The 27,434-nt window shown below is 44.4% G+C and overlaps 1 protein-coding gene across 8 annotated transcripts in view; it reads right to left on the bottom strand.

The window, feature by feature from the left end:
- chl1b (cell adhesion molecule L1-like b) overlaps positions 1-24,931 on the bottom strand; it is an 81,036-nt gene extending 56,105 nt beyond the window's left edge. For 7 of the 8 annotated variants that reach the window (XM_047583130.1, XM_047583137.1, XM_047583138.1 and 4 more), the window contains exon 1: positions 24,773-24,931. The gene's annotated coding sequence lies outside the window, so the exon portion shown is untranslated. Of the gene's footprint in view, positions 1-3,248; positions 3,363-24,772 lie in introns of all 8 variants that reach the window. The other variant, XM_047583131.1, reaches the window with a different exon arrangement.
- Between the last annotated feature and the right edge of the window lie 2,503 nt (positions 24,932-27,434).

Below are 27,434 nucleotides of genomic sequence, written 5' to 3'. Positions count from 1 at the left end.
ACTTTTTTTCCCTCAATCATGAAAACCTAAAATTGACTTTTTTGGGGACAGTTTTAGCCGGGGGACATGTCATCCAATCAGGGAAGTCTGGCCACCCTGAACCTTTTTTTTAGTCTTTTCATTCTGCCACTTTATTTTTGGACCTTTCCATCTTCACCCCGCCTCACAGTGGCACAGTCGCACCATGTGTGTTTAGACGCGCTACATTGAAAATGGTCCGGTCTGAAACAAGTGTCTCGTGGCACAGCGGTTTGTTAAAATTCATGTCATAATGAAGTAAAATACTGTGTTTGGTATGAACCGGTACACCACCCAGCCCTGGGCTAATATTTTAATGTTCACCTATGCAGGGTTTCATGTTCTAAAGCTAATCACGTTTGAAGAACAAAGCCCGTGAGAGGCAGCTTTCTTTGCTTCTAATCTGCGGGTGAATGGACTCAAGTGAACAGACTGACATCTCATTTGATCCGACTTGAGGTTTTCATTTAGCAAATGGGGTTTAAAAGGCAGACGATGAACGCGATGAAGGAAAATGCCGAGGCCGGCGGCTGAGATTCAGAGCCTTCGCAGAGGGCGACTGGTCTTTTCATGATGAGAGCAGTCTGCCAAAGTCAGTAACTGAGAACACTCACACGCTTTCGCAACACCAGTGCCAGGCCCTCAGAGCCCATAAGCACCCTTTGAGCCACAACAGGATGGAGCTTCCATTATGGCCACACAAACAGAGGGAAGCCTTATGAACTTTGCACAAATGCTTAGTGCTCCGGGGCTGGACAGTTCTGGAAGCCGGAGGAGATGGGAAGGTACCGGGGCAAGCTGCCAGTTCCGAAAAGCTTAGTGTTCATGCACTAGGGCCAGACAAACCTGACATTGTCCTGGGCACTGCCCCGGGGAAAGCCTCTTCCCTTTTCTCTCTCCGCCACTCCGGCTCATTCACACTTCCAGCCCAGTTGATTCACAGATTCAGACACGACTTAACAGAGGCAAGAAGTAAACAGTTATTCACACACCCTGAACCGACTGTTAAAACGGCGTACAGAAGGAACGCGTGAGCACATCATGCCATAAATTCAGCCGGCTGACTTTCCGGATGTGCCATTCATCATACGACTTCACATGGCTGGGACTCATTTGGAATTCAGTTTCAAAATGGGTAATCCGCCACGCACCCGCAGAAAACGTTTACGGCCGCTTTAATTTATGACATATCTCTTATCTCCCTCAAGCAGCAATCGCTAAATGTTATCTGACCGCTACAAGACGGAAGGTCTGCAGCCGCTTCGTGTCGGCGGGATTAAAATAATGCTCTCTTGACCTGCTGCCCCCACCGGGCAAGAAGAGACTGAATGGGAGGAAAGTGAAAAAAAAAAAAAAACCCAAAATCAACACCAGGCACGATCAAAAGTAAAGCCACAGAGCTCCCCCGCTGGATTCTTTCAGAGTAGTGAAAGCTAAAACTCATGTGATACCTTAAAAAATCTCCTTCGACCTGCCAGGGTAAGATAAATGCTGCAGCATAAAGGGGGGAGGGCGGCGTTAAAAAATGAGTTAAGGCGCCGCCATCAATATTCCTGAAGGACAAGCAGATTGCTGAGAACGCATGAAGACTGATTTACACTTTTCTCAGCCTTTTGGCAAATACGCCGGCTGCACACAGAGAGGGGGCTCTTAATTGAACTTTGGGAACGCGGCCCGTTTCACCAAAAAGTCGTCTGTTAGTCAGTCTGTCTGTCAAAAAAAACGGTCAATAAGCTTCAAACCTGGCACCGGCAGATAGAAGCAGTGCAGCCTGCCCGTGGCTGATACCAAAGTGCTATATTCTCTGCAACTCTGAATCAATATGACAACCGATGCATTTCTCAGTGTGGGTTTTCTTATAAGTTGCCATGGCAACAGGTGCCCCTATCTTCATACCGATCATTTAGGCATTGAAAAGTTTCCCCGGGCTGACGCGTCGTGCAGCTGCTCGCTGCAGCATGTTTCCACGTTTATTCCAGGCCACAGTTTGGGAATGTCACCCGCAAACAAGTTGCAACTCAGCCAGAACCCGAACATTACGGCCACATATGCGACTGGTTTCGTTTATGACCTGTGACTGCAAATGCAAAACAGACAGAATTCCTGCGATGAAATTACCCACATTTATGTGCAATTCTCTATTATCTGTGACACTTTAATGGGCCCCTCAATTATTACCAGGTTCCCGTCGACAGCGGATTTATTCTGGACGGTTCGTTACAAAGACACTGATCAAACCGCAGATATCTAAGAACAGACAAATCAAAGAGCGAGACATCTGAGGGGGTCTGCACACATTCTTGAAATATATTAGCTGTTATTTATTGTTCTAATGATAGTGGAGCTTAAGAAGTGTCTGCAAGAGTTAAGTGGTTGCAGGTCTTTCAAGTTGTGGCTGAGAGCAGCAGACAGACAGACTGCTATCCAGCTCTCTCAGCCAGACTGCCGGCCATCAGAGGCGTCACAGATGGTGCGCTCAGCGATCATGGCAGCGATCAGGGGATCTCTAGTCCTGATTAGCACACCTACTGATCACAATGTGCACAACAACGTCTGTTCCATCTCGACACCTTGCAGCAAGGAGGAAAACACAAACTCTACAACTCCCTTCTCTCAGAAAGTGCAGCAAAATATCACGGAATAACGATTTACAATATTTAATATTTGAAGAAGAAGAAAATTGCGAAATAATTGTGAGTTTCAAGTCTGTGTATGTAACAACAATTTAGAATTTAAAGTGGAAATCTGTGAACTTTGAAAAGGAGTCATTGATTTAACTATATCAAGTAAGAAATTGTAAGAGAATCTGGACAAAAGCAGCCTCTTGATCATCCGTGTCCGCTCTCCTGTAGGCCAGCTCAGATGAAGTGTCCACTTAGACCTCAATTTAATCATCTCTTCCCCCCTGAGCATCAATAAGCTATTTCCCGCTGGTCGCTTGTACCGCTGGGAAAAGGCCTCTACAACTCCACAACTATTTAGAATGTGTACACAGCTGAAGGAGAATACAGAGGCAAACACGAGCTTCGAAAATGAATTCATTAAAATAAACGCAGTGTCTCGCGGCTAAATGTGTAGGCATGGCAACCGGGCTTGGCTCTGCTCGGAGGTACACCCTGGACACGCAGCCTTCCAAACGGCTGCAGGGATCAGCAGCAGGCACGCACACACACAAACACACACACGTATGCACACGTACACACAGCGTGCACGGACCTGCTCACGCTAACCTGAATCAAATCCCCTTCTCCAGAGAGAGGGCGGCTCAGCTGTAATTTAATGGAAAGGTCCTGCAGGCAGGAGGCTGAATGAGAAGATGATCATTTCCATCAGCGGCATCCCACCTGTCAGAGAGAAAAGCTCATCAGGAAACACTCAAGGCGCCAGCAATGTGTTTGCCTCGATATTACTATTGTTATGCCAACAAGCTGGATTAATTATTTCCGGAAAACAGGCTTTTTTCCACCTAACGTCCTGCGACAAGGAAAAGCAGGACAGATAATTTAGTCCCACGCCCACTCCTAATAAGCAGCAAAGATCTAATAGCCTTTTAAGGAGCGTCCCGCTGGCCACCTCTTCAAACACACACCTCGGGGTCGGCCCTTTAGGACCGCTGAGGCGGAGCGGCCCGTCGCGCTACACGGCTAATCCTGCGGTGGAAAATGTCGGCGGGTCTCCGTCTCACATGGGCGCACAGCAAGAGATGAGGAGGAGGAGGCAGGACCAATATTTGGGATGAATTAAAGAGCGTGTGTGTCTGCGTGTGTGTGTGTGGAGGGGCCGGGGCTTTTTTCTAAATGGGCCGGCTGCGCAGCTTCGAAAAGCCTCATCCTCATGGCCATTCAGCGAGCACATAAAAAGAAACACCACTTCAGTGTGTGTGTGGGCCGACGGCCTCTAGATGTTACTTTGCCGCAGGAACAGCAGGAAAATTCTCAAATCTCCAATATTCACTGTGAAATATGTTGACTCGGAGCAACTTACCAAACAGAAGTACCACATATTTATATGTTTGTCCATGGGAAGCATGCAGCGGTGAGAAACTAGTGTTCCAATTATTCTCAGAGACTCTGTTGATGATAGCCAATTAGCCAACGTCAGGTGTAGTAGCCCCGTAGGCACAAACCCGGTAAAGTACACCGGGAACCGTGCTACCTCGCAAATCTCCCTTCTGGCTTTATTTGACGGATTGTGCTTATCAGTGTCTAGTTACATGCTACACATGTTCCATGAAAATCCAGCACAGCAGTGGAGACTTGGAGTTCAGGGTAGTCGTGACTTCTACAACTCGAAATCAGTCTAAATTATTCACTGTGTCTGCAGGGGGCCTGTAGAGGAAGTGAAAAAACTTGACATTTGCCAACAACCAAAGGCGCGACATGGCCGGCTTAATAAATTACAGGATCGCTGAGAAATTTATGGATGTGCATAAAGTGACTCGGGGCGAAACACGCACAGTTCCCTCATTAGGTGTAATACAGCACAGCCAGTGTAATGATATTTCAGTATTTAGGTGCATTAATGGCGAAGAAGCCGCTGTGAAGGAAATCTTATAAAAGGAAATGGAACCACAGCGGCAGACAGGCAGAGTGTCACGATCCAAGAGCTTAAAGTTCTCTGTGTTTCTAAGAGCGGCTGCCACTTGAAAGGACGAGCGAACAAATGACACAAATGCCCGCTTCAAACTGAAACACGAGGCACACCCAGAAAGTTATCTTTTCACAACTTGAAAGGACACATGGGGCATTATATATAAAAAAAAAGAAATCCAGTGAAAGGGGCTTTTGGAGTTGCTGCCTTTGTCAGGCTAACATCAAACGCTGTGCCTGAAGACAGAATATGGCTTTGTGTTTTCTGCACGTGGGTGGACGTCTGACGTTTGTTGTGCTAAAAGTCATATAGAGGAGAACCAACTGCTGTCTCTTGTACCCGCACACGCATTTATTACTGCGACAGTTTGTAACTTAAGATTGACAGCTGTTCTGAATACCCATACGGTAGAGTAGCGGCTCTTATATAATGATTTTTTTTCGAAGTCCCCAAACACTAAAGATGGTGTCCTTTTCACATCCGAGGGGAGAAGAAGACAGCCTCCATGTGGCCTCCCCTGCTAGTAGCTAAAGAGTAGATGCAAGGTTGCGTGCCCTTTATGCTAAACCAATGTCTTCACAACGTCTACAGACCACAACCCCAGCACCAGCACTTCTCCAGCTCCACTCTGAAGGTGTCAAGAGGTGGAACTTCTGGAAAGTAAACCAAGCAAGTGACCAACGCTGGTCTACCACACCTGTGCCACATCCAAGGAAAGATTGAGAGTTACAAGCAATTAAAAACCTTAAAAGAGTCTTCTACTACCGCTTATCCTCAGTAGGGTCGCATCCTATCCCAGCTGTCATCGAGAGGCGGAGTACACTCTGGACAAAGACAAACAACCACTCACACAATCAATGTAGGGTCACCAATTAGGGTCACAAATTAACCACCAATTAGCCTAACAAGTTTACGATCTTTGGAGGTCAGAGGAACGGGAGAAAACCTACCCACAGGGAGAACATGGAGACTCCACCCAGAAAGGCCCAAGCTGCAAACCACTGAGCCACTGTGCCGCCCCTTCACACAGTCCAATGCAATTATCATTTCTTCCACAGAACAACAGCACATGGCTGCATAACTGAAGTACAGTAAGGTTGAGTTTTGCTGGAGACCATTATACCACCCTCTGTCTGTAGGTCAACCAATACTGTGCTGTGCTGCTTTGACGTTGCAGTTGTCATGTTTCCATTTAGCGAGCATTGCTATCGCTCAGGCAGTACTTGTTTCCTTGTCGTTCTGGTTAAGAGATATCAGGCCGAGCCACACAACATTCTTGTTGTCAAGCTTAAATTGTCACTTAGTTTTTGTTGCCGTGTGCTGTGTAAAGGTTTAAGCTGCGGGAGGCTGAGAGGTTAACGAACGAGGCAGCGAAAAGCTCCAAAGGAGCAAAGAGGGAACTCATTCAGGTGTCGAGAGGCATCAAGTGGCTGCAGCCAAAAGGGAAAGTGGTTTCCTCAGGTTGTAAGTAAACGTTCAAGTGCTGATGGAGCAGCATCGTTTAGCCGCCATGCTGCGGTCAGCACGGAGTGGAATAAAATCCAATTTGCTTAATCATAAAATCGAACGTATAACCGGACAGGGTAAAGGAAGGAAATGGAGATAAAAGTCATTAGTGGTGGCATGCCATCTGTATCTATAGACTCGCCCACAGAAATGAGAGGTGCGGCGAACACTGCTGGAATATGGATTTGTTTTGTGGTTTGGAATACATCCCAGTAACGAGCTGACCGATGGAGCCAGGCGTCCAGCTCATCTCCCAGCAGCCCCTGTGGTGCGGTGGCTTGATAATCAGGTTAACTGATGATGAAACGCACAGCACTGTGAGGTTCACAGCAGGTCGTCCACGAGATACAACCACACAAAGGTGAAAGGCTCCTCTTGACGGAGACCCCTCAGTCTTTTCTTTTGGTGCTTTTGAAATGTCGACACATTCGAAGCAGCATCGAAAGCGTGATGCTGAATGTGCAGTGTTCGCTGCATGAAAATAGAACTGTAGATCAACGACAGAAAAAGCAGTTAATCAAAAAGGATGTGTCGCCAACTAAGCAAGTTTAAGGGTGTGAGTGATTTTATTGCCATCGCACAACAGCAGCTGATGTAAATAGCACTTTTTAGAGATGGTGAGGAACATGCAGACTGATGACTTGTAGTTAGATTTTATGAAGCAGGTGTCAATAGATTATAACATTAGCATAATTTAACTATAAATATACGCGGAAGGGATATTATTCAAGTTTGTATAACTCCCATAAACATCAGTTGCAGGTTGCTCTTGTCAGGAGAACCACCTAGCAGCTGAACCTTCAACTCATTTGTTTCTGCTAGGGTAACAGTCATTTAGCAAAAGGAATACACGATGACAACATGACTCTTTAAAGTCTAACTCTAAAGTCTTACCCTAATAAAAAAATAAAAACCCTAATAAAAAAAAAAGAAGAAAAACCAGAATGTGTGTGTATTCATTGCATTTAAAAAAAATGACATGATAACAATGACGTCCTTAGAATTTATTTTGATTAAGTAATTAACAATGAGGAAATCTACCTTCTGTGGATTATTTCACTCTTATCGTAACTGGTCTGTTACAAACAACTGACTGACTGACCATTTTTGACCAAACTCCCACCTTCTCTGGAATATGTTAAAAAGGGTCTTGAACCTTTTTGGTTTCACAATGACGTAGCTGAGGAAACTTAACAGTGGAACTGATGATCGTGTGTCTATTTGTTGTTCCATCAAAGTCCATCTACACCAAGTGTAATGGTGCATTTTGTAAGTGTAAATAGCACTGCTGCTGCTGCTGCTGGTGCAGCCGAACAAGATTCTACCTGAACAGTTCAATAACGTCAATCCCAACGTTTGACTTGTTAACTCGTCTGTTTGAAACAGCTGCACGCTTTGAGTCATGGAAGGACATAATGGAAATGGGATTAAGAGTTGAGAGAGAAGTTTGATGTACTCTGCTGTCTAATCCTTCCAGCTGGTCAATACAGCGCTGGGCCTGTTCCACATGTTGACCAGAATGAGATACATCTCTAGAGTTGACAGAAGATCAATCTTAGTCCTGTAGGCTGTAGGCTCCACACACCCTAACTCCAACCCTGTTCAGACCTCGCATTAACATCCAATCTGGGAAAATCACTTAAAAGACAGGTGTGAACACCCACATGATGCATCAAGATCTGAACATGTCTGAACATGTCTGTGCAAAAGCAGAATTTCAAATAATGAAGTCCCAACGTCCTCAATCGAGTACTTGATAATAAACAGGCTTCAACTGTAAAACTCGATGAGGTTTTGAACCTTTTCCACTTGTGTTACAGAAGGAATCACCTAAAACCCCCGCTATCATGTTTTTACACCAACTAGTATCTAGTTATGAGGATAAAATTTTAAATGAAGCAAAAGAAGACCTCCTATAGTCAACAGGGGTGGTCCTGATGCAGGATCTCTGACGTCTGTTCATTAGTAATGAGAGCCTTTTACGATATTCTGTCCTTGTAGCTGTCAACTAACTAAAAAATAAATCTATTTAAGTAAGAATTCACAAACAAAAGTGCGGTTAAGTTGGGTATTTTCTCATTTACCAATGTCTTTATTTACCTTTATTACCTGATTAGGATGGAAACTTCCAGGGTGGGAGTTGTAACTAACTAACTAATGTCATGGTCGAGATAAATCCAAAGTCAAAGTCATGGCGCATAAAACAGAGCTGTTCTCATGTCTGGAGCAGCAGTAGAGATCCAATAGAGACATCAGCTGTTAAAATATTCCACTGCGCCCCAGGTGATGTCAGGGTTTATTTGCATACAGAGAAACTGATATTGGATCTGGAGACGCTTTTGCAGAACCGTGTTTAATGCCGGGTATGAAAACCTAAAGCTACCTAAAGCTGGCCACCTGTGATCGGATTTTAATCCAAGGTCTGAACACGCTCTTCCAGCACCCACACTGATAAGGAATAATTATTCTCCTAAGCCATCCTTCAACCCTGCCTGAACCTCGTTTATTTGCTTGCAGAAAGTTTCTCCAACACAGAAACTTGTGAATTGCAGCCACCATTTACACATGCAGAAGCACACATTCAATATAACGCACTGGCCTGGAATGGCCAGCGGGTCACTTCACTGCCCATTTATTTCCACTTTAAAGCTCCCGACTGCACGGTTACGCTGTTACAGTATCAAACAACACAACGCTTGTTGTTGCTTTTTTTTGATATTTTAAATGTCAAGGTCCGCGCTCTGTTCCTTACAGGGAATTCAGAGATTGAAGATGCTCCATATACAAGAGGCCTCAGTGTTCCCTGTGTGCTTTTTCCACGAGGAAAATATGGGATTCGGACTCCCTGTTCCCCAGGAAACCAGCCGTCTCGTTGTCATATTTCTCATGTCCTGTAATGTGCTTGTTTTTTTACATGCAATCCCCAGCACACAGCCACCATCAGGGCTGCACTATTCCATGTCGTGACATGGGAACCCTTATAAACGTGTTAAGAGCCCGAGGCATTAGCATTTTGGACGCTACTGAATAGAGGCATTTGTTCCTCTTCCTGTGCCTCCCTGAAAGACTCTATTAAAAGGAGGTTTAGGAATTGCTCTGTTTTGGACGTGGTGAAGTTGGGACAGCACGGAGAGAACATTTAACAGTAGTTTTTCAAGTAAACATTTAGTTTTTACACTTTTCCTTTGGGATTATTTGAATTTAGACGTAAATGACAGAGTAGATTCATAAAATATTCATGCCTTGCTCTGTCTTTTGAACACATTCACCATGTTTTATGAAACACTTGTGTGCTTTAGGCTGCCAAATCCTGTCAAAGTGTGAATCATAGGATGCAAAATATCGAATACTGCTAAATATTGAATGAGTGGAATTCAGATCAAAATGGATCGCGTCAATAAAACCAAAAGTGTTTCATCTACGACCTCCTCCATCAGTGACAGAGGATAAAACGCATGTTAAATGCATGACTTTAATCATAATAATTTTTTTTTTAAAAAAATGTTAATATTTACACTTAGACTGACACTCAATCCTTTTCACAGACCGAAGATGTCATGGAGAAAAACACTCTTAATGGATTCCACTGTCTATTACCAGCTTTTTAGGAGGCTGGTAGCAAATCCCTCTCCGCCGTTGGCTCCATTAACGAAGGCTTTGATTGATTTCTGCTTCTGTCTCGTGCTGCGGTCACAGCAGGATCTGTGGTCAGCGCGAGGCAGACTCTTCACTGTCAGTTCTTCCCGGCTTTCATCTCCAAACCAACAGTTTACGTGTTACATGTGAAACGGCTACCTCATCCATAATGCATTCTCCTCAGCTGTGCCCGGCGATGAACAGCGGTCGCCGCGCTGCATCTCACACCTCTCGGCAGACGCCTTTGATTCTCTTGTCGCCGGTTGCGCGCGAGTGCTCAGCTGCTAATCCGGAATGAGGTTATTGAAAAATACGATTGATCAGGATGTGAGTGAACTACATACAGTACAGCAGACTGGGGAAACTGGCGACTGCAAAACACATCAGTGCATTTCGGTTTGAAATTGTTCTGTTGCACTGGGATGAGATTTTATAATGTTTTAGGGCATAGGTCTTCAACAGGGGGTCCACAACCCCTTGGGGGTCCACGGAATTTAAATTTATTTAAATACACATTAACATGGATCCAACATATTTTAGTAACGGGATAAATGGAGGCAGTCAGCACAAAAATGGATCACTTTGTTTTATTTTCTTCATCTTTTAATTTTACTGTTGCATGTTTGAAATAAAAAATAACAACAATTGAACCTGTGTATTATTTGAATGTTGAATGCAACATAGCGACAATAATGTTATAATGTACAGTATATGTACATGATGTTTAATATAGAACACATATAGTAGGTAGGTAGGGGTTCCCTACTCAATCTCTCATCAGTCCTGAAAAACGCTGAAGACCCCTGTTTAAGGGAGAAACTACGATTCCAGGATTTGTACAGAAACAAACTGCTCTGCACAAGCGACTATCGCCTTGTGCCATCAAACCCAAGTATGCACTTTTGCTTTTTCTGTCATTTCCAAGCACCAACATATTTGGACCAGACCAGAGAGAGATTGCGCTCACTGGTCAGGAAACAACATAACAAGATTAAAAACCAGAAATTAGTGGCCAGGGCGAGTGGCGGGTATTGGCTTAACAAAGACAGATGGTATCAGAGTACATTTGAGAGTGCAGAGCAGCGTAGCACAGATAAGAACACTGAAAAAACGATTATTGTTTATCTGTAAAGGCCATGCTTTAGTTGCTGTATTTTTTTTCCGGAAAATCATTCTGAGTATCGGGCTCTGAAGTCCAGCTTTTGGGAACGCTCCAACACCAACCTCTGTCCCCAGCCTCTGCCCCATATGGGGAATTGATTTGACACAATATGAGTATTGATTGTCATCAGGTAGGGGCGGAGCAAAATACTTTGAGCTAATCAGATTCTGGGATGCCCTACATGCACAAACTCACGGTGGATTCGGAAGTCAAAACCATAGATGAAGTATTTGTAGTTAAGTCCTGATAATCTTCCATTGCCTGTTTATCTTGATAGGATGCAACAAATCTACCAGACTGTGACAAAATCTGCTCCATGTGACACAGATTTAATTCCAACTATGATATACAGTGGATTTACCACAAGCTCTCATGGGGGGCACACAGAAGTTAAACCACCGTGAAAGCTTATTGATTTGTAAATTGTACATTTGGAAGAGGAAACAGTTGCACCTAAAACCAGAGAAACGCTCAACGACTGCAGGCTCTGAAGAGTTCATTTGGAAATCTATACCACCACCACGAAAGAACAAGAAGAAGGGGGTTTAGACAATTGTAATTGGAAAAAGATGGCCGTGTAAAGCTTTTCGCCCTGACTGGAGAAATAAACAAAGTTGATGAATGCGCCGTGTCACGGCCGTATTGATTTTCAAATGCCGCGTTTAACACCGTCTCGAGAAATATACGTCATAAATCTTCATTGCGCCGGAATATGCGTGTCGATTTACATCGCCACCTACTGATGCCGGACTGCTTTTCCACGTGAAGGCGCTTAATTTGGTTGTTTGAAATCTTCAAACGCAATCAGGAGCGCAGGGACGGCACACCCACCGCACATCAATTTTACCAGCCCCATCCCCCACTTTAACACTGCCACCACTGTTCACCGCCGCCCCCCGTGTTCTCCATATTGAAACAAGCAAACAGCATCTTTTCCAGCGTTTGAATGAAGATAAATGAGGACAAACTCCCCAATTAGCCTCCTTTGATGATTCAAGGGTGCCAGACAGAGGACGTCACCACTACTCTCACATACTACTACACATTTTGCTACGTCCTGCTCGCTGCTTTTAAGCTGGAACAGTGGATTCATCGCTACGCTGTAATTCACGTGTTCACACCCTCCGGTCTCAGATGAGCCCTCCGAATGTGCCGAGGCAGCAGATCGGGGACAGCCATTAGTGTCCACGGCGGAGCAGCTCTAATGATGATGGCTGTGGACTTGCTGCGCTCTGCATTCTGCGCACCAGAGCTCCCGACCGTGGTCATATGGCACAAGGATTCCCCAACACGCTCTGGTGCAGATAGTGGCCGTGCTGCGTTCTCCAGGTCAAGACGGGAACCAAAATGGCTCAGGAGAACATCTCTTTGAAGAAGTGCATCAGCTTTGATCGCGTTTTTCTTCCGTTTCCCTTTCATGTAAATGCCTCATGCTGCCTTTCAGTCTAAAAGCCCTTGTTGTAAAAGTAAGCAGGCTGTGTAAAGAAAAAAGCAACTGCAAATGTAGCCGATCAAAGTGGCCGCCCCTAGCCTTCAACCTGGGTGCCATTTACTGACATTCAGTCGCCTCAACTCCTGCTTTAATGCAGCGGCAGGAAACTGGAGCCGTGCAGTCCTATGAATCAGGAGCCGTGTGTGTGTGTGTCTGTGGCGTTTTCAACCATTTTCACCACTTATTGAGCAAAACAAACCCCTCCCCCACCCCGCTGCTCCCTTTAGGAGACAGTATGAGGTCTGAGCATCGTAATGGAATCCCGCACCTAGAGCTATACTTAATGGCTGGCTTGATCAGTATTGGCCCACCCCATTTCACAACTCACAAAAGGGACCGACAAACGTGACTCCACTGGCAATGCGGACTCCACCAGTGACAGTACGCTCCTCGAGCTACATACAGTATGAATCACCACACGGCACATAGATAACCATTACTCACGGCACACATGCAGTGTTTTTCCATCTCTCTGGGGTAGAACGCCTGCGGTTGTAGAGGGGTCCTGTCCTGATAGATTATTTTGTCTTTATTTTTTTGTTACTAATTCATTTGATCACAGCTGTTGTACCATCTGTGTAACAGTAGCACACGGAGCATTCAGAGCAAAGCAATTAAAGCTCCAATGTCAGCTACCATCAGTGTGTACAGTTTATGGGCAAATATTGCGAAAGTAATTAGCTAAGTTCAAGTTAACAGAGAAAAATGTTAGAGGAGTTGGGTATGCACGTTTGTATGTGGGCCATATACACCGATCAGCCACAACATTATGACCAATGACAGGAGAAGTGAATAACATTTAAACCACCTTGTGACCATTCAGTTTTCTGCTGGGAAACGTTTGGACCTGGTATTGATTCAAAAACGCTTTAGGAACAACAACATGAAGAACATCACAAGGCGTTGACCTGGCCTCCAAATTCAATACATCCCAAAGTGATCAAGTATCTGTGGTCCATTGGAATCTGATCCTGCTTAGGGAAAGACCTCTATGGCCAATCAAATCATTTGCTTTATGTGGTGATCGAAAGAAGAGCAACAGTCACAGGTGATAAGACTTGAGTCTGACCAGTGCCAATTCCTGACCTACATATTTGTTATATTATAGACCCCTTCACAGTTTGTAAACAGTGTGACAGTTTTTGAGGGGTGGAGCTTAACTGGAGGCAAAACATCTCAAACATTGCAGCTTGTAAACGCCTGTTAGCGTATTTCAACGGATGGGATGTTTTGGCAAGAATAGATGAGAAAAACGTATATTTTAGAGAATATACTAGTACGCTCCGAGATGGTGAGTGTTATTTTAAAAAGCTGGTTCTGACTGATGGGACTATATTCACCAACCCATACACCCTCACTCACTGGATGGACGATTGCACCAAAGTAGGACACATAGGGGACGAAGTCTGGTCTGTCTTTACCAAGTGAAGCCTCTCCAACAAAGATATTACAAGAAGGAAGTAGAACCCTGAAACATACAACTAATGTTGGGTGAGCTTGAAGTTTGCTTTAGCTTAGTTAATAATAACTAACTTAACCCATAACATTATCCAGGCTGAAAATTATGTATTACATATTAATCTGACCTGATATCAAATGTGCTGCAAACAGAGAGTTGTTGATGATTGTCTTACTCCAATTCTTTCTTTTAATCGCGTTCAACCAAAGTCGTCTACGACTGGCAGGGGCTGGTATGTGATAAAAGTTCAAGTTAGTGTTCTGGATTTTTCGTTGTCCCCAAAAATACAGCAAGACAATATTTTCATGGTTGAAAGTGACAGTGTTCTTCAAGCTTCCCTCTGTTTTGCCTCCTGCTAACGTTGTGACATCACAGTGATGTAGGCCACGAAGGGGTCTATACTAGTAGTACTACACCACTACTAAACTACTTCTTACATGAAGAGCGACAGCATCTCTGCAATATCCCGATTCTCTGTGATACAGCGGATCAAAATAAAACTGCCGTTAATGCTGGAAAATCCTCCTCTCTTCATTGTGATGTCAACACGCTTCTGTCAACTTACAAGTGCCGCTTCAGTGTCTCTTTGTGAAGTTTGAGAGACACCCCTGCGCACGCAGGAGAAGACTCATTGTCTTTCATTGTGCTGTGAATAGTTCTTTACAGCCTGGCCGTGTAGCGGATGAGAGGAAGGATGTTGTTTACTTCATGACTGAGATAGCTGAACCGAACTCGAGGAGGAGCAGCAGCCTCGGTTCAAACAGCGTTGAAAAATGAGGGCTGTGCAAATGGGAAGAAAGGAGCGTCTACTGGGGCTAGCAAACTGTGTCCGCGTTCACTGCAAGGGACGAAGCCTTTTCTATTATGAACAGAGGAAGAGTCTGCCAGTGAGTTGCCCTTCACCGAAAGGCACAATACACAGGGTTAATAGCGGCGCTGCTGGCACACTTTCCAGCCCTGCTCAAACCCCATCGCACTGCAGGTGGCGAAGAGAAAGAGCGGCTCAAGTATTAAAGAGGCCTCAGTGAGGTTAGTAATGACATTCGACACGCAACCACAGAGGAAAGACCTGCCTGTAACCTTCAAACCCTCCATACCTCGCCCACTGGTGAACCGCAGGAAGAAGCGAAGCCATCTGTAACTTTGGCTTGGCTGAAATGGGGGAACTGGGGGCCGTTCGCCGCTCAGGGACATGATCCAAATGTCTCGACAGCAGGTGAGTTACACCACACGGCAGAGCCAAGGGGCCTATACAGCACCAGTACAACAGGAAGACGAGAATACGCACCCTGTGGGGGAATCAGACCTGTGCGCTGTGATTTACGTGGATTCGCGAAAAAAAAAAGAAGGATAACCACGAGTCCGTGACGCAGGGCGCAAACTGAGGCTCAGCTGGGGCAAGCAGCTGCTCAGAAAGGGATTACTGAGGTGTAAAACGGTTTAAAAACAGTAGCTATTAATTTGCTCTCCATAGTGAAGGAAAGACACACGTGGACTCATCAGCTGTCAGAACTGACAGAGCTCAAGGCTAATGTTGTCAATTATACCGGGTTTCCGCGGTGATCTCTGCAAACATCCCGTGTCAGACCGTCACACCGTGAACACGGCGGCTCTCTGAATTATCATGACCCCTGCAGAGCCGGCACACTTGTCTTTTGAGTATTTTTCCAAGGTGGATAAATCACAGAGGTGACATCGACTTGACATGAAAGGGCTTTGGATTAATAGACGTATATTTTAGTGGAAAACACACACTAAACATGTGGTCTTCTCTTAAAGTGGAGCCGCAGAGGACGGCAAAACCTGCTTTAAAGAAAAATGTTTAAGGACACATCAGTCTGCTTTACGAGCGTGATACAGCGTCAAAGCCCTATCAAACAGAGCTTCAATTTTCTTTTCGAAATTGGGCAAATTCATAAAAACAACTTTCCGAGTTCAATTTTCTCACCGACGCGAGGAAGTAATTTTTTTTCTTTACTCCAGTTAATTCGAGAGAAAAGCCATCACGCTCGACTGGCTCGAGTTAAATCGTCAAGTTTTTATGAGAACGTGCGAGGCACAAGTGGTCGGCGGCTGGTGTGTGCGGCTGGTGTGTGCGGCTGGGGTACGCCACGAAACAAAGTTAAGACAGCGACTTCACTGAATAATAATCCTGCCACGGTTATCATACTTGCGGCAGATTCAAGAGAATTAAGAGGCAAAGCCTTCGACTGAAAAAAAAAAAAAAAAACCTCCCTCAAGAAAATAAATCACGTCGGCATGAAGTCAATTTAAATGCAAATGTTAACGTTTAAGACAACAAAGTGCCAACGGAAATCTGTCTCAAGGAGTTGTGGTGAAGGAGGAGGTGACTGAAGACCACCCGTCACGTTGCTACCGGGAAAGATGACGTGCCGCAGGAAACCGGAAGGGTCAGCAGAAAAAAAACGACTGACCACCTTCCCCTCAGAAAAAAATAGAAGAAGAAGAGTGATGTGAGCATTTCCAGGCTGAAGCCATAGATATCAAAGTCGGATTTCTCTGGGATCACATCTATTGATCTGTTTTTGTTTCTTAAAGCTACAGCTTCAAGCCTTTAAGCCATTTCAAATTGGCAAAGCACTCGGCGCAGGGTCTGCTCATGCACAGACTAAAGAAATGAGATGACAAATTCTGACCTAGACATATGGATGGATGCTGCTTTTTTGAGCCTAAAGAATGTGATAAACTATAGGATTCACCCTGCTTGTTGGCGCTGGTTTGATATATTTTTCTTCATTTAGAAAAGTCGAACCAAAGCAGAAGACATGCAAGCGCTTCCACAAGAAGATTGTGCACTGATAAATATATGCAGCCAAACCTAATGAAGTAATTACTGGGCTGCAGGGCATTATTTTTATTTGTTCCTCTTAATATGAACAGGAACAATCTGAACATCTGTGTATTTCCAAAAGTATCTGCAATTCTAAATATGGGGTTGTTAATCACGTACAGCCTGCGTGACAGAATAATGTCAACGTCCCGTCTTATGTTGCATGCATTGTGTTGCGCTAATTAATGGCAGACATTCATAGTTTTCTTCTCTGTGAAGGAGAAACCAGCACAACAATTCAATAAACAACAACGAAAAAATAAAAACGTGTTCTTCCCTCGTGGGATCGCGGTTGAAAGAAGAACCCTTGAAAGCGCTGCAGAGAGGGAACTGTGGGTATTGTGATTTATTTGCTTTTTTTTCTCCTACTCTAGCGCGAGGTTCAAACAAACAAGGTCGTGTACGACATTCACACAAAAAAACATCCAAATCTAGTGTGCCATTTTCTAAAAAGAAAATAATTCCAATTATAGTGACTGCTAATCTGGTTGGCATCCTCTAATGAGCCCTAGACTCTTGTAGTTCAGGAAGTAAAGTCTGCATAACGCCGATTGTCTAATTCAATTAAAGACTATTTACCCCGGCCACTGTCCTCTTGCGTCTCTGAGTCAGTCAATTTGTGACTAAAACGTTGAGTCATTTAGCATCGAGCTATTTCCTCAAAGAATCCACATCCTAATATCTCTGCCTCACCGATGTAAAAACCTGGTGACTGGTCTTTTTCTGATGGTAAAATCCCCCCCACCCCCCACCCCTGACACTCATTAAAGCTCCACTGTAAAACCGTGAAAAATGTTACAAGGTGAGATTGTTTGCATGCCGATATGAGGACGTTAAAAAAAAAAAAAAGTCTTGGTTTCTATCCAAAATAATCTGGGGCTGTAAAAGTAATGAGGTCAAGGAGGTCTGTGGTTCGTAGCTGGTGGTCTGTGGGTCACGCTTGTAAAAAAAAAAAAATCTGAGCTCCCCCAAGCTGATGAATTAATTTGGATTGGTACCAGCTTGGCAAGACTCTTTCACTCAACATTTGCTGTGTGTGGGGGTGAGTACATTAAGAAATAGACACGCTGAGGTCCGGCTCTTTGTTGGAGACCCTAAAGGGCAAAGACTTTTAGAAAGTACCACATCATTCAAAAACTACTGCAAAGGTTAATTATCAGGACGGGGTTTCACCCATAAAAAGAGCAAAATATATCAACGGTCTAACATCACATAACAGAAAAATGTTCTTTAATACCCCCAATCTGACAGACATCGAGTATGGACCCCCTACCTACATACATACCTACTATACGTGTTCTATATTAAACTCGGCCTAATGCTGTCGTGGAAAAATTCAATAATTGAGGGTTGTTGACAAGTTGGTAATGATTCAGACTCAGTGATCACTTTTGTTGATTTATTTGCAAGTATTCTGTGAATATTCAGAAGGAGACAATAAGTTTTATAGTCCACGCTCACGTTGGTTCTACGTGGATCTGGTGAAAGTTTACTTTCCACTTTTTAAGTCTTACTTCTGGATAGAAAAGAAGCGCAAGAAGTGAGAAAGTCAAGAGGAAGTGTAAGCGAAGTCAAACGAGACAACGTATGTCTGAAGTCTGCACAGAGAAAATGTAACATAATGTCACACTTATTATGAGCTTTCAGCATTTAATATAATATTAAACTGTTCAAATAATACACAGTTTCCAATATTCTTTATTCTTTTTTTGACATTAGCGCTGCTGTGCCGGAAAATTGTGTGAGAAAATAAAAATATTAAAAAAATGTATAAATGTGTCTGATCAACTAAAGATTTCGTGACCCCTCTGCAGTACCTCCCAATGGACTCCTAGGCTCTATGAAATCATGTATTATGATCAAAAAGTAAAATCATCATCAAGTGTGATTTGAGACAAATGGATCAATGCAACGGGCACAACAAGACACAAAGACAGGGACTCGACTTTTTGTTCACGTGTTCACGTATTGGACCACTTTGCAAATGAACCACTCAGCTCAGCCTCTTTGTTTCTCGACTCTAATCACGCTTGAGCCGCTCTCTAATCTCCCGTTCGGATGATACCACTGTGCTTGACTCCAGACCTCAATGGGCCGGTAAACAGGCTCTTAAAATGCAGAGCGGACGCCGGGAACTGCGTGTTCACACTAAATCAACATACGTGGAGGCATGCACTGTTCTTTGGGACTCCCAGCAGTCCACTTACAGTACCCAGCGGAGCCCAGCGCCATGTAATGAGGTCCCTGGGGAAAGGCTGTGGACATGGAGCGCTGCTGACCCTGTCACACACAGACACATATTACTCACCTGCTTCTACGCTAGACCCCTGCAGCTCTTGAGGGATACATTATCTCATACAAGAGATCAAGTATGGATTTGTGCGTAACACTTCATGATGTTCACAGTTTCTTTTTTTTTTTTATGAGCATGCAAAGAGAATTTAGGGCAGTACGTGAAACATAGTGAGCCTCTATTTGCCACCTCCAAGCCTTGCTAGCCTTATAACTTTAATTTACCTTAAAATACCCAAACTTTTGTGAATAGGGGCCTGATGTATAGACTGTATATAAACATGGACAAAGTGTCCCCTATGTCTTCCTTGCATTGGCTAAACTGACAATAGTTTCCCGGGGATATGGGCGGCGACATTTTGCAAGAATTATAGACTGTAGCTAATTTTTTGTATTTCGTTTTAAAACTCTACAACTGGCCCTACTTTTCTGAGCAGTTGGCATAGCAACTGGTGGTCGCCATTAAGTCACATCCTGTTTCTATAGCATTAAACCAACTAAAACTAAACTTATCCCCAAAACCATGACACTTACACAATATTATATCAACTACCTAAAATGACAGACACCATCACAAAAAAAAAAAGACTTTACATGTATTTTATTGTTTTAAAGTCCTGCCCACTAACATGGAGGGGGTGGAGCTTATGACCTATACTGCAGTCAGACACCAGGGGGAGCTCTACTTGCTTTGGCTTCACTTCAATTTTTTTGCAAAATAAAAGCGATATTTCTAAACTTTTACTTTGTACGTGTTTCCTTTGAAAAATGCGAATGAGCTGTAACTCTCGTAAGACATAATAATTCTCTTAAATTCTCATCTCGCAACACTTCACTTTGAGGAAATGGACTTCAAATGAACTGGTCACATGACCTTTCCATTACCAGTTTTTATATTGCGATGTTTTGGGTTTTGCACATTTCTAGGGGTAGCACGTAGCACATGAGAACGAATCTATTGGCTGGAAATGTTGTGTCCTCCTCAGGTGTCTTTTCATCTAGCTTTGTGTAGTGCTAATAACACCATGGCTGTGGGTTCAATCCTCATACAGACCATTGCTTTAGTGTATTTTGTTGTTGCATTCTCGTGTTGCCTAAGACAAGGCAACCACAGAAAAACTATTCCATCCTAAATGAGCCCACTAATATATAAATTATCATGCACATCAAGCAAGAAATGTATACGCGCTAATGAGACTAGAGGGAAAAGTGCTTTGTTTTTACTGTCGGCTCATATGTGTTGAGCCAACAAATTAGCACCACACTTCTGGCAAACATCACAGAGCAGTGGTCTGGAGATGTTTCTTATCTGTCCTGGCACGTCCTCTACGTCCCCTGCCTGTCAAACGTGTCCTCCCTCATCCTTGGACGCCCTTCACGTTCGCGTCCCAAGGGTCCCCTTGTAACCCCATCCACGCAACCCCACACAATACCCTTCATGGTGCACAAAGCCAGTGATACCCCGCTCTTCTGTTCCATTCTCTACATTTGTCACTTTTATTCCTGTGCTCTTTGTTCGTTTTACCTCTGCATGCATGAGTTATCCCAAATTGAGCCCACAATTGAAATGGAAATCATCCCTGTGTCCCGGTGACTTAAGGGCAATAACTTCTTACTCCTTGAGGCATATCTGTCATGTTTGTTGTTCCTCTGTGGATCTTATGCTTGCGCTGCCCTTTTCACCAAGGCTTTTAACATAAACTTTGAATTTAGAGGATATGTACCCTGTGATTCCGCGGCGGCGTTATAAATCTGAGCAGGCAGGCGAAAACGGGGACAATATGATTGGAAAACGAGCTGCAAGCCGTCAGCGGCGCGCCGTGGGATTAGCATTCCTCTCATAAAACATCCCCCTTATTGGTTCTCATTACTGGTTATGGTTTTCAAGTGAGCCTAATCTGAGGTGATTAATTAAACAGAAGAAGTACAATTCTAAAGGCAGACGAGGTAGAACAACGCTACGTGTCCCAGTGAATCAGAGGGAGGGGAGATTCCCATGGAAAAATAAATAAATAAAGAACTGAAAGCTCACAAACAGCCTGGAGCTCGGGATAATAACACAACAAGTGGAAGAGTCACAGTCGCTTCACGAGAAATTCTGTTTTCTGAACGACGACACCGAGACACAAAACATTATGAAAGGGTCGCAAGCTCTTTAGCTGGCAGGACAGAACAATACGTCTCGGGCAAATGTTCCTTCGCCGAGAAAACAGAAAACAGAAAACAGCCTTGGTGCCACAGAGGAAAACAAAAAAATGAAACAATAGAAGAACAAACTATATGTTCAGGCTGAGACGGGTGCAGAGCACAACGCTACTGACCTCTTATCCTCTCCTGCTGGGGAGAGAAGCACTGAACACATGAGATAACATTGACCTCAGTGCAGGTTTGTCCTTCAGTATTAACTTCACTGATTAATTGTCCATTGCAGGACATTGATCACGTTCACCCAGCGGCCCTGGTGATGCAGTGGCCTGTTAAATAAGAAATAAACCTTGATGCTGATGATCAGCGCCTCTTATCTTTGCGATGCCTCATCAGCAGCAGCAGCAGCAGCAGCAGCAGAAGAGAGGGAATCATTTCCCCCCCTCTCTCTCCCTGTCTCTCTGTCTGCCTGCCTCTCTGAGCCAGGCACAGGTATCAGAAAAAAATCTGGTAAAGAAAAAATATGCACATTGCCAGACAGCGAGTAAGGAAATGAATATTTCATGTAACCAAACACGTTTCCAGAACACACTGGCTGGAAGGTGCCTTTCCGGCTGTCACCGGTGACAAACATGAAAGAGGAGGGCTGGGGTACGGCTACGCTGCAGCACTCTCAACCGTGCCTGGAGCGCACCGAGCGCCAGTCGTCACTGTAATTGCTTGCAGTGCCGGAGCCTGAGCTGAACCTCAATTAGGGTCCGGGTGCTGCTTGCTAGGCTCCACACCTCCTCGACCCGACTCCCGGCGTCTCAACGCATGCAGACGTCTCAGAACCGGCGGGTATCACCGCAGCCTTCGTCGTTAACACCGTTCATGCGTGCACTTTGTATCCGTGGGACCTGTCCACGCAAACTGGACCTTTTTCTGCACCACCACCACCAAGGAAGTCTTAACAGGATGGTCTAAATGGGTCTTTAATGTATTTCTATTGTTAGGTTGCTTTCTCTAATCTCTAATAGCCTTCTGATCCTCTAGATTCCTCCTGACAAGCTGAATTGTGATGCAAAATTACATTCGACAGATGCATGTGTGCATAAATCAAACATGACACACAGAGGAATCTCAACACATCTCTCAGTCTGCTCTGTAAAACACCAGGTGTGTGCAGACTGGCCACAAAGAAAGGGCTCTCTGTTCCTTTCTCCCATTCACTCTCAGACCCCATTTTTCTCCCACGTCGTTACACAGGACAATACAGCAACTGCACGAACACTTGTGCTGCAGTTCACACAAACACACACCTGTATGAACAGGTAAAGGCAAAAATCAGAGCGCGCTTTGCTTCTTCCTCATCTTCAATGCGCTTCCTGCAGCTTAAAGCGCTGCCAGTCTCCGGCACTCGGGCAGGAGATGAAAACAACGGAGCGAGGTGTAAGCTCGAGTGCTTTTATCATCTGTTGAAATCTGAGCGCGGCAAACAGAGCCCGGGCGCCCCACCGCGCAGCTGAAGTGCAGCTTCGAAGTTTGATCCCAGCCGATAGGGAAGAGCCGTCCCGCGTACGAGCCGTCGTTTGCCGCAAACCCGCGGTCAGCTGAGCCCGCAAGAGAATCAAGAACGAGTCCGTCGGCGGCCACAAAGGACGCTCTGTTCGCCGCATTTTGTAACCTAAGCGATTTAAAGGATGAAAAAGGCCCATGAAATGCGCCAGGTCGGAGCTGCATATTAAGTGGCTGACATGGACCGACTGGGAGATGGTCGACACTTTGCTTGTCCAATTACTGGCTCTCGCTCAAATTGTTTGGTGAGAAGCATTCGACCTACTTCTGGACACAAAGCACCACTGCCCTGAATACAGAGAGGCTGGGGACCACGTGTGATGACAAGTGCCATTAGAGGCTCTTGTCTTTGGCCTAGAAATTAAAACCAGGCAACTTTACCTGATGTGTGGCTAAGTCTGGTTATGGATGCTGAAAATGCGCGTTCGGCACATTGGGCGGGGGGGGGCGTGCTGGGATGAACAGAGGACAGCATAAATAGGATCTGCAGCTGGAGATGATTAAACTCAGTAATGGTCCACTGACCTTCACAAGGTCTTCGCGATTACCAAAAAGCAGCAGCAGCAGCAGCAGCAGCAGCAGCAGGACCCGTATCACAAGTTCCAGAGAGAGTTGTGCTTACTCCGACAAAGCCACTTCGTTTCACCACGTTTGGAAAATGTGCCACAAACCGTATTATAGCAAATATAGGCCGAGCCGACGGCGCTGTGAACAATACGAGCATCAAAAGGAATATAAATATCAAATTGTGGGTAAACTATGGAGCATTTCTGTGTTTCCTGGGAGTCCTTCAAAGGCATCATCTGAAACTGGCTCCACCGAACAACACCCGAGGAATTCGCAGCACTTCCACGCAGTGTGTGCGAGACATTTGCATACCTTGTAAATATTCATACTGGGGGAAATCACAAGCATGTGAGATGCAACAGCACACATGCAACAACTGTTCCACCTCCCCACCACCAACACCACCGCCGCCAATTACGAAAACTGCAGATAACAGCAACAGACCCAATCTTCTGTTTTAAATGTCACTGTAATGGGATTTTAATCACACAGATTTAAGTCTCATCAGTCACTATAATCCTGTGACAGGCATGCCATATACTTCACCACCAATGCATGTAATGAAGAGCAATTTAGCTAAGAGTGGAAAGGGGATTAAAAGAACCTGAGAGTATTATGTCTGAGTTTTTATCAAACGCGTCCTTTCACCGAGTTTTAAAACTGCTTCTCGCACATTTTTGAAACCATTCGCCTTTTCAGAGCACAAGAATAAATCTGCCGAAAAGTCACGTGCGCTTCCTTCCTCCCCGTTCAAATGTGCAGCACGGCTGTAGCTGAAGCATCTGCAGGGCTGCTGCTCCTACTCCACATAACTCAAACCCTGCGCCCGTCACATCACACGACGGATAAAAATCCATTCATTTATTGCCAGCAGAGGATGAGATAAGGCGTTCAGAAGAGCCGGTGACAAGGTGTGATTCACTCCTGCGGTTGAGTGCTGGGCATGAGAGTCAGGGATAAAGCAGGCTGACATCAGGACTGTGGAATGGGCAGTAAAGTGGTGGTAAATAAGAAGGACGCAGGCAGTATGATCTCCAGTCATTATTACTATTAGACACATTAACAGGCAAATTAACTTTAACATGTCAGAGTGACACACACATCAAATTTGCATATGTGTTCTGGTAATAAATAAAAATACAAGTCAGCCTGCACCTTGTTAAGCCTGGCTCCCCCTCCACTGTTTAAACTGTAAATCTAGTTATTATTCCACTCATGACAAATTACAACAGGAGTCGTGACAATGTTTCTACACATGGAAAAAAAATCTTCTCCGTAAAAAAACAAAACAAACAAAAATGTAATGAATGAAGATATTTCCAACCACCTGCCACAGAGTCCGTGAAGGTACCTGCTCCCATCATGCCGCGTTCAAAGAACAGCTTACAAGTGCCACAACTAAAAGCACCACTCCGCAGTGAGGAGGGGAAAAAATAACTGTGACATGTATTTATTTATTTTAATCTAGGGAGAAAAGAAAAAAAGGCAGGAACTCACCTTCGGGTCCAACTCCTGTCGTTGCAGCCGCTCGCAAACTTGAATTTTTCTCCACCGCTGGAGGAATAAGCGCAGAGGGAGAGGTTTGACTGGAGCCGAGCGCCGCTTCGCTTACTCGCAGCCGGGTCTGAACGAGAGGACCTCCCCTCCTCCTCCTCCTCCTCCTCCTCTTCGTCCTCCTCCCCTGGATGCTACTATCGTCCCCACTCTCCGCTTCCCTCCTCCTCCTCCTCCTCCTCCTGCGCCTCTGTAAGAAGAAAAAAAAAGTAATAGCGGTTTCCTCCTCCTCCTCCTCCTCATCCACAAAGACAGACTCTGGAGAAAAGAAGGGACCCTATCGCAGTCAATAGGTTTCACTAAATCCCATGGCAACGCGGAAAAACCGTGCGCAACTTCCCCGCGTTGTGACCGGGTTCAAACTACCCTCCGCCCCAGTCCCCCCTCCCTCCCTTCCTCACTCCCTCCCCACAAAACAGTGACAGACATTATTCCCAAGGTTCGGAGTGAGCAGGTTTTAATGGGAGGGGGGGAGGACTGACTGAGCTCTGCTGGGACGATGCTGCTCAGATATGGAGGAGAGGAAATGAACATGCGATAAACTGGACTGGGTTCGTTTCCTGGTGTCTCTGGTGATGTGGACGTGGAGCCAGTTACACGTGGTTATTTAGCTCCATGTTCATATTCTAGTTATTTACTTAAAGCAAAAACAGATAAATAAGCAAATCAGTCGTCTAGCATAGTAACATAATATAATATAATATAATAAAATAAAATAAAATAAAAAAATACACGGGTAAATACATAGTAGAAGTAGTAGCAGTAATAGTAGTCTTTAATATTTAGTATTATTAGTAGTAACAAGAGTACTAGGTTCCTGGTGTAGTAGTGGGTGAGGTAGTAGTAGTGGTTAGTGGTAGTGGTAGTAGTAGTAGTAGTAGTAGTAGAAGTAGCAGTAGTAGTAAAAAAAAAATAGTACAGGTAGTAACAATAGTAGTCGACTATAAGTAGTAGTAGTAGTAACAATAGTAGAATACCAGTGGTATTAAAACAAGTAGGAGGCTAGTTGTAGCAGTATTATTAGTAATACTAGCTGTAGTAGTTGTACTAGTAGTACTCTGGCACCCACACAGAGAGAAATGAATGACACCAGGAGTTACTGTGTGTCTGTGTGTGTCTGTGTGTGTGTCCCTGTGTCTAGGGGACGTTCAGGGTTGTTTCCTGTTTCCTTGTTGCTGGACTTGTTTATTAACCTGTTGTGTGTCTCACTTCACTAATTAAAAGAGAGGCACAGGTACGTTCAGGCCACTAGAAGAAACCCTTCAGCCCTTCAGCCCTTCAGCTTTTCAGCCGTTCCCCGTTTCCAGTTCGACGTTCACACCTTGCTCAAGGGCACCTGAATAATGCACAACGTTCATAGTGGGGCTGTTGTCATGTTTCAGTCATTTTGTCCAGGATTTTTCTTTTCTTTTTTTTTCTTTTTCAGAGATTTAAATCTTCTCTACTGCTGGACCTCTATAGTTTTTGTATTATTTAATTGATTCAGCTTCACAGTATGACAGTAAGAATAAAGTAAAATGAAGTATCACTATTTTACTTGCACACTCATGAATTCTAGATATTTAAATTTTGATTTTAAAGACTTTAAGACATTTCTTGGGACAAAATACACGAGAATAGACTTAGATAGACTCTATTGATGCACAAGGGAAATAAATTGTTATAATAATGACATAAATAAAATATGATAGTATGAGCAAAGAAAAGAAGGTTTGCACCTGTACAAATCTACAAGATATTTAATTAGAAATGTATATGTACAACATACTGTTCATAGGAAGATGCTGAAATAAAGGTACACATTCAAAACACAAAACCAAACAGCCCACCCGAGGTCTCATGTGTGCTTTCAGTTGTGGTACCCACTGCATGACCCGTGTATTGATTTGCATTGCATTAACAGGTGTTCATATTGTTGTTTCAACCTGCTTTGTTCACTCCTTCCATCATATAACCTCAGCCCTCGTATTGTAGACTAATGGCGTCTGTAGGGATCCGTGATTTCAGCACCTCTGACAGCACAGGATCATTAAGAACTCTTTGCATCAGCGGAGCGGGCAGTAAAGGTCACCCAGAAATCAATTTATCCAATAACCTCAGACCTGCGGACAGAAATAGAGTGGATTTCTAACCTGGAAATGACGAAGTGGGAAGACGGTCTTTGTGGGAAGAGCCCTTTGCCATTTCCAGTAATGTTGTAATGCCTGAAAGCTCATTTCCAGTCGCCTCTGACTCAGTTTGTTTTCAGCATTAATTAAAAAGTATCCGGATTTATGGCCAAACTTGAAAAGGTCTTTATTTGATGACACACTGCAGGAAGTGTGACACTTAGAGGAACAGCATATATCTTTCCATTGATCTCAAGGGAGTTCCTCCTCCCTGCTCACATCCATCTTGTCCACCCATATTTACGACCGAATGTCAGGATGCACCTGTCACTTGGGATGTGGCCTGTGATGAGTCTCAGCCATATAGACTGCATTGTAGGGGATTTCATTTCTATAGTTTGATGATCTACACCATGGACTGTATATAAATATGGATGATGCCTCCCAACTTCCTTGCTTCCTGAGTCTGCATCAAAATTATATTAACTGCCTAACAT

The sequence above is a fragment of the Mugil cephalus genome, chromosome 4 (assembly GCF_022458985.1).
Source record: "Mugil cephalus isolate CIBA_MC_2020 chromosome 4, CIBA_Mcephalus_1.1, whole genome shotgun sequence".
Taxonomy (NCBI): Eukaryota; Metazoa; Chordata; class Actinopteri; order Mugiliformes; family Mugilidae; genus Mugil; species Mugil cephalus.
Note: the sequence above shows the minus strand (reverse complement) of the source record. Positions and strands in the feature narration are given on the sequence as shown.